Below are 6,449 nucleotides of genomic sequence, written 5' to 3'. Positions count from 1 at the left end.
ATTACATCAGCAATAATCCAGAAAGTGGATATATTTTATTTTTTTTTCTCTTTTAAGAAAAGAAAAATCTTATTTCCTGGATCATTGTTCATTTTAATTTGAATTAGGCATTTTGTGTCCAAATCTAAGCAGTCCTTACCTATATATGCAATGATCATATATGTATTATCTATTCCAACAAATAATACATAAGAACAAGGTTTGGATGCGCTTTAGGCCTTAAAGGGAGTCAGCAAGGGTAAGAACGAGAATCGAATCGATTGAATCACAAAGATATATTCAATTATATATATAGAAGAAGAGGAGTAGCATCATTCAAAATTCCTACTTCAAAGTCATAAATGGTAATAATAATTAGATTGGGTGGATTATCAAAAATAAAGAACATACCCAGAAGAAAAAAAAAGAAGGTAGATATGGTGAGGGAACAAGATGTGGTGAGGGAACAGAGGGTTTGTATTATATGTGACGACTAAAGGGATGGTCTTGTTTTTCCTTTTTTATTTTTCGAACAATTTTGTATATAAGAATTAGGGAAAGCAAAGGAAATTCTAGTATATAGTACTCCATAGGTAATACAGTAATAGTTTTCTAGTGAGAGAAAATAGCACAAGAGCCAAAGCTCACTAGATATTTCTGAAGTCATTCTTTATCCAAAGCAAAAGGTAACTCCAGTCTTGAGAGCTCTAGTTTATTACAGTAGCATAGTGATTTTCTATATATTTTGTCTAAAGCTTCTAGAGCACCATTTTCAAAGAGGATGCTAAGTTTCTTGAAAAAAGGTGGACATGGAAAAGAAGGTCAATCTTTTTCTCCTTTAATCATGAGTTGCTCATCTATGTGGAACTCTAGGGACCAACTAGAACATGATCCCTCTAAGAACACTGCAGTGGAATCTACATTGAAACATCACTTCGATATCAAGAAATCAAAATCTGAGTTCCAAGATCAGGATTTAACTTATACTCTGTCAACTGGCCAATCTAATCATGTGGAGGCCATAATGGGAAAAAGAAAGACCGTTCTGCAAAATTTTACAGCTTATCTGGGTTGGGGTGGATTTTAGATATGTAAGAAGAGAGAGGAACAAAGTCATCCCTATAAGGCGAAAGTATCACCAACACTCTTCCTCAGTCGCAACTGCATCATGATCATACAATAGCTTGCCTATCCTACCCTTGGGCTGATACTTACTTTGGAAGGCACGTAGCTATTTATGGATCATATGTCATTATTTTTCCTCAAATAGTGGGTTTCACCTCCATAAGAGTTGAACTTTCTTTTGAATGCACAGAGAGCTTTCCTATTTATATGAATCCAAAATAATACAGTGCTATCCTCAACAGGCGATAGGTCTGTTCTAATCGTCAAGCTCAAAATAAGCTTGTCAAAAACAGAAAGCCATATCATCACGAGTTTCAACATCATCACATAATGAAGAGAGCCAGGGGTTCTAGCATGTGCTTTTTGAACACAAATAATATGCAGCAATCCAAGCCTTTATCTCTAAAGAATGATAGAAATATCTTTAATCTTCAGTAAGCTATCAACATATCTAGTTAAATCGTTCAGCACTCATAGATTGGTAGTTGGGGGACTTCCACCCAATATGGTTATGATGTGACTAGCATCTTCCATGGCGATGACATGTTTAAGAAACTAGAGTTCAGAATCTTTGGCTTCCCTTTTCACATAGGTGCTAATATGCAGAAATCTAAAGACATCCTGCATATTGGAACCTAACAGCATACTTATGTTATCCATGGTGGCAGCACCAACACAGGCTTGATTGGAAATGCATTCTTATTGGTTCGCATAAATGGATAATCGACAGTTCATCCTTGGCTATGTTACTCTCCATTTTCCATATTGAAACCGTTAAGAATACTTTTTCCTAAACTTTGGTTTTGGTATGGTATATGGTTCATAGTTAAAGAGAAAAAGAGCACAAGTTGGTGTTGCACATCATCAAGAAGGGTAATGAAAGAAGAAATATATATTGTTCTGAATCATAAATAGTGGATATTAAGTTGTTTTCTTATTTTCATGGTCGAGCATATATGGATCATCTTGCACTTTTATGCCTGTACTTGTTTTTATTGTTTGCATTTGTGGTTTATGTTCTTCTGTGCTTTGCATTATTCAAATTCTTAATAATTTTCACTGGGCTTTATGCAACTTTATATCTAATCTATTTTTCTTGCTTGGCTAGGTGGGATAGATGAGTCATTCCCTTTTTTTTGGATAGTAGATTGGGCAAAACCACTAAAGAAAAAAAATCTATTCAATTAGAAAAAAAGAATGGAGGGGGATCATAATTCCCAATATGATTAAGTCAAGTCAAATCCCCAGCCGCTTTTATAGGAAGATGAGAAGAAAGGGCACTCAACACCAAATCCATCTTCCCTTTATCAAGCTTAGGTAGGCTTAAGCAGCCTACACATTACCTAAAGTGTGAAGATAATTCTTTCAAATAGGCCAAGGATTCAGTCGACCATTAGCTAGGAGTGATCTATTTTCAAACACAGGGGCATGCCTCTTTCAGCCCTATGTCAGCTTAGCAACGCAAATAGATAGGAAAGAGGCTGGGAGCTAAGATACATATATGAATATGGGAAATTCCTATTCTCTTTGACTTTTCCTATGAGCTTTAGTAGTTTGAACCTGATCTATAAAAAAAAAACATAGAGGAAGCCAAAAATAAAATAAGTGCCTACTATCTATTACTAGCCAGCGTGCGCTACTATATGTATAGATAAAGGATAGAAGAGAATAAGGTCACCTCATTTCTTCTTTAAACCCTAAGAGACATTAAGGAGGTATGGCAGAGTTAGGAAGGTTACCTACAATTCACTTTAGTTCTTCACTCTATATTGTAGATACAGGAGTTCAAAAAACTCCTCTATGTACTCTCTCATAGCCATTTCAAAAACAACCTTATCTCAGATCCTTAAAATTATTAGGCCATCAACTGGTTGAAATGAATCCTTAAACTGACGAACTTCTTGTTGTTCATAGCGATTCTCCTCCTTTTCCCTTTTCTGTCGTACATGTGCTCACCATAAGCCTGCCTTTTTATTTACCTTTAACTTTGTCTTAGTAATAGTGAGATGTAACCACTCTTGAGTTCGTAATTTCTTCTAGTTTGAAATACTGGTCTATCGCGGATAATCAGTTTAAGACCATGGAGGGATCTCATATTCCATAAAAGTTAGGGACCGCTACACTAGTCTTCACAATGACTCCACTTCCCTAAGTATTTGTGATTCTCCTATAGCTTGTACCATATAAAGGTTGCTCATATTTCTGTTGCCCTCACTCTCTATATGTTATGTCTTCTCCTTGGGGCATTTGGTTTCCCCCTATTAGTAAGCTCTGCTTCAGACTCATGCCTTTTAGCCTGGCCTCTCTAGCTACTACCTCTATGGGCATTTCCATCCTAGTTCTTTACTTATAGCTCTCTAAGGAACTTCGGCTACATCTTCCCTACTCGCTGCGCAGCACTAAAGTGATTTCCTAAAGTCCTAGTAGGCCTAGCGATGGGAGTAGTTGAATACTTTTTTATCTTTAAAGACTAAAATTCTTTGGCAAACCATGCCCAATAATCATTAGACCACATATATATATATATATATGATAGTTGTATAAATTTATTTTATTGAGGCGATACACAAGTAAGATGAGCCTTGTCATGAGTGGAAAAGCTAGAAAGTGTGAACCAAGATCCATACAAAAATTGAATGAGGAAGATACAATACCATTTTCATTTTTTAGAATTGTAATACCTGAACTTAGCCATCCTTGCTCCATTACATTAGAACTAGAAAGAAGTTACTATCATTCTCGAGCTTTCCTCTGGGACATATATCCCTTTTTGGACTACTCTTCAACAGCCCTTACCCTCTAGAAAAAACTACACCATGTCTGATTTAGATCTTATCTTTTTTTCTTTTATTTTATGTTTATTCATTTTTTTTTCCTCACGTTGATGCAGAAGTAGATCGAGACCTGGGAGTCCTCGCTGTGATTTTTTCTTTTGAGTCTGTTGTCTATGAAAGAATGTTCATTTTGAGGCTTTGCTTTTGAGCATCCCTTTTCTTGCTTTTAGTGAGGATTCTAGAATACTACTACTTCCTATAAAGCTTCCTTGTTCCTCTTTCTTCCACAGGCGTCTATGCTTTAATAATGGTTTATCCCTTTGAAGTAAACAATTCCTACCCTTTCTTTTCCCTAGCTAATCGTTGTCTCCATGCAATTAATGCAATGATTGAAAAAAACCTTTGGTCTCAAGCATAAGAGCTGGACTGGACTCTCGTATTTGGCTATCAATGATTGGAGCAGGGGGCTCTCCTAATAATCAATAATCAAGAGTAATACAATGCTTCTTTCTCCCTTCTGTCAAAGAAAAGATAGAAAGAAAAAAGCAGTATACTAACCTAACCTTATTGGAAAAATTAAAGTTCTTGATGTAGACCCCTTCGGTGTCTCTTGGCCTTGAAGGATCGTAAGAAGCCCTTTGGTAAAATATATTACAGAAAGGAAAGGGAAATGTGAAATCTTGGAAAGATCTCCGCATGCATATACGGAAATGAAGTGTCCCTCGAGACCAAGAGCCGAAGGTAACACTTCACTCTTCTTCCAATCTTTCCATGTCCTCTATGCTATTCGGTCCATTGGAGCTTGTAAAATAGATGAGAAATCATTTGTATCTGTTATAGGGACACCCTTCTTTGGAGTTCTCTTTCATCTTTGACTCCCTCTGTTTTCATTCCATCGGGCCATGGCACATATAGAGAACGGTACGATTCTTGTTATAAGGACACCATTGCAAAACCTTCCCCATGGGTTATTAATATTTAATATAATATGCATAAACCTTGGCTTTCTATCTTCTCACGTCTCTTTATCCATCATGATAGCAAAAAAAGTGAAAGTACGATGGACTCCTCCATGAGAAAATGGATTTCTTAGTTAATAGGATATGTCCTTTAACTTGGAAGATTGGAAAACCTCGGTCGTCCTTCGGACTTTAGTTTGCATCGAGCCCTCTTTTTAGGAAGAGTAGAAAAAGAGTTTCAATATTGAAACAACATTGGATAAAAAAAGTCTTTGTTCATTCAACGGCATTGCCGACCGGCCTAGACTCTTCGGGAGCAGAGAATATGATAGGCTACTGATAAGACCTGCTTGTTGGGATAGGTCAGGCAAATTCCTCTAGCCGAAGGAATATGCCTATAGTGAAAAAACCAATTAGTAAGTAAGATCTAAAGAGTAGGGACAGACTTTTGCAACAATCCTAGCAGTGAAATCCTCGAATTGAAGGAAGAGTAAGTGAAAGGCTGCACATTCATGCTTAGACTAAGCTATTTTTGGAATAAGCGCAATTTAGAGGGACTGATTGATCAAGATCTTACAAAATCTTATTTCATAACCAGGATTTAGCCATGTACAAACTATTAGTAATGATGCTTTGACTAGGTGTAAAACTTGAATAGTAAAGGCTATGTGCAATCAACACAAATCGGATTCTCAAACACTGCCTTTTGCTCCTAATATCGTATTCTTCTTAACACTTGGGCAAGAAGTCCAGGGAGTGGTGAATCCCTCAGAGCTTGCATTTCTAGCTTCGAATTCCATTCTTGAAAACAATTTTAACACACAAGGTGAATCAAGTTCTTTGGCCTATTAGAAATTTGACACAAAATCAATGATAAAATCCGCAAAGCAAAGCCAAGCAAGGACAAGGGTTCCAAAGAGCTAAGAATCCAATCTATCCCTATGAAGTAGATCTTGTAGCACTTTTACCCATCGAACTCAAACCTATCCTAGCCTAGGGTTGAGGCTATTTCAATTGCTTTCAAGTTTTATCGACTACAATAAAAGTAGAGTGAATATCTGACTTCATATCTTCATTTAGATGCCTAACTTTTTACCCGACATTAAGGGTTCTTCAAAATAGACTTGTGACTTCACTGACTATCATTGAGATTTCAAGTTTGTAGCCCTCCTTTTTTCAAATTATGTCATGTAGCATGCTGATGATCACACCCAACCTTCTTTGATCAACTTCACACCCAAGTTTGGATTCTTATATCTTTTCTTGACACATATACAATGGCTCCAACACTCAATCATCTAAGGTCGCCTATCATAGTTTGAAGGATTGACAATAGAATAGCCCTATATCGAATGACAAATCCCTTAATAAGGTAATGTTCAGCCATGAAAAAAATTCTCGCTTACACTCCACATTTCCAAGGTTTCTTGACCTAATAAATTTCCAAGGTCGCTAAACCTAATAATAGATAGTTCTCTTTCATTGTAGAAAATATATAACCCTCATGCCCTTATCTACAAACCCCTTACCCTACCTCAGAAAAGAATAGGAGGAGTGAACCCACCCATTAGAGCTACTATAAAAGGTACTAGGCCCTTAACTAACAACAACG

The 6,449-nt window shown here is 36.6% G+C and overlaps 1 pseudogene; it reads left to right on the top strand.

Annotated features, from left to right (window-relative positions):
* The first annotated feature begins 760 nt into the window (after nucleotides 1-760).
* On the top strand, nucleotides 761-1,743 carry LOC124895418 (annotated as a pseudogene).
* Nucleotides 1,744-6,449: the final 4,706 nt, after the last annotated feature.

Source organism: Capsicum annuum, unplaced genomic scaffold, assembly GCF_002878395.1.
Source record: "Capsicum annuum cultivar UCD-10X-F1 unplaced genomic scaffold, UCD10Xv1.1 ctg81950, whole genome shotgun sequence".
NCBI lineage: Eukaryota > Viridiplantae > Streptophyta > Magnoliopsida > Solanales > Solanaceae > Capsicum > Capsicum annuum.
Note: the sequence above shows the minus strand (reverse complement) of the source record. Positions and strands in the feature narration are given on the sequence as shown.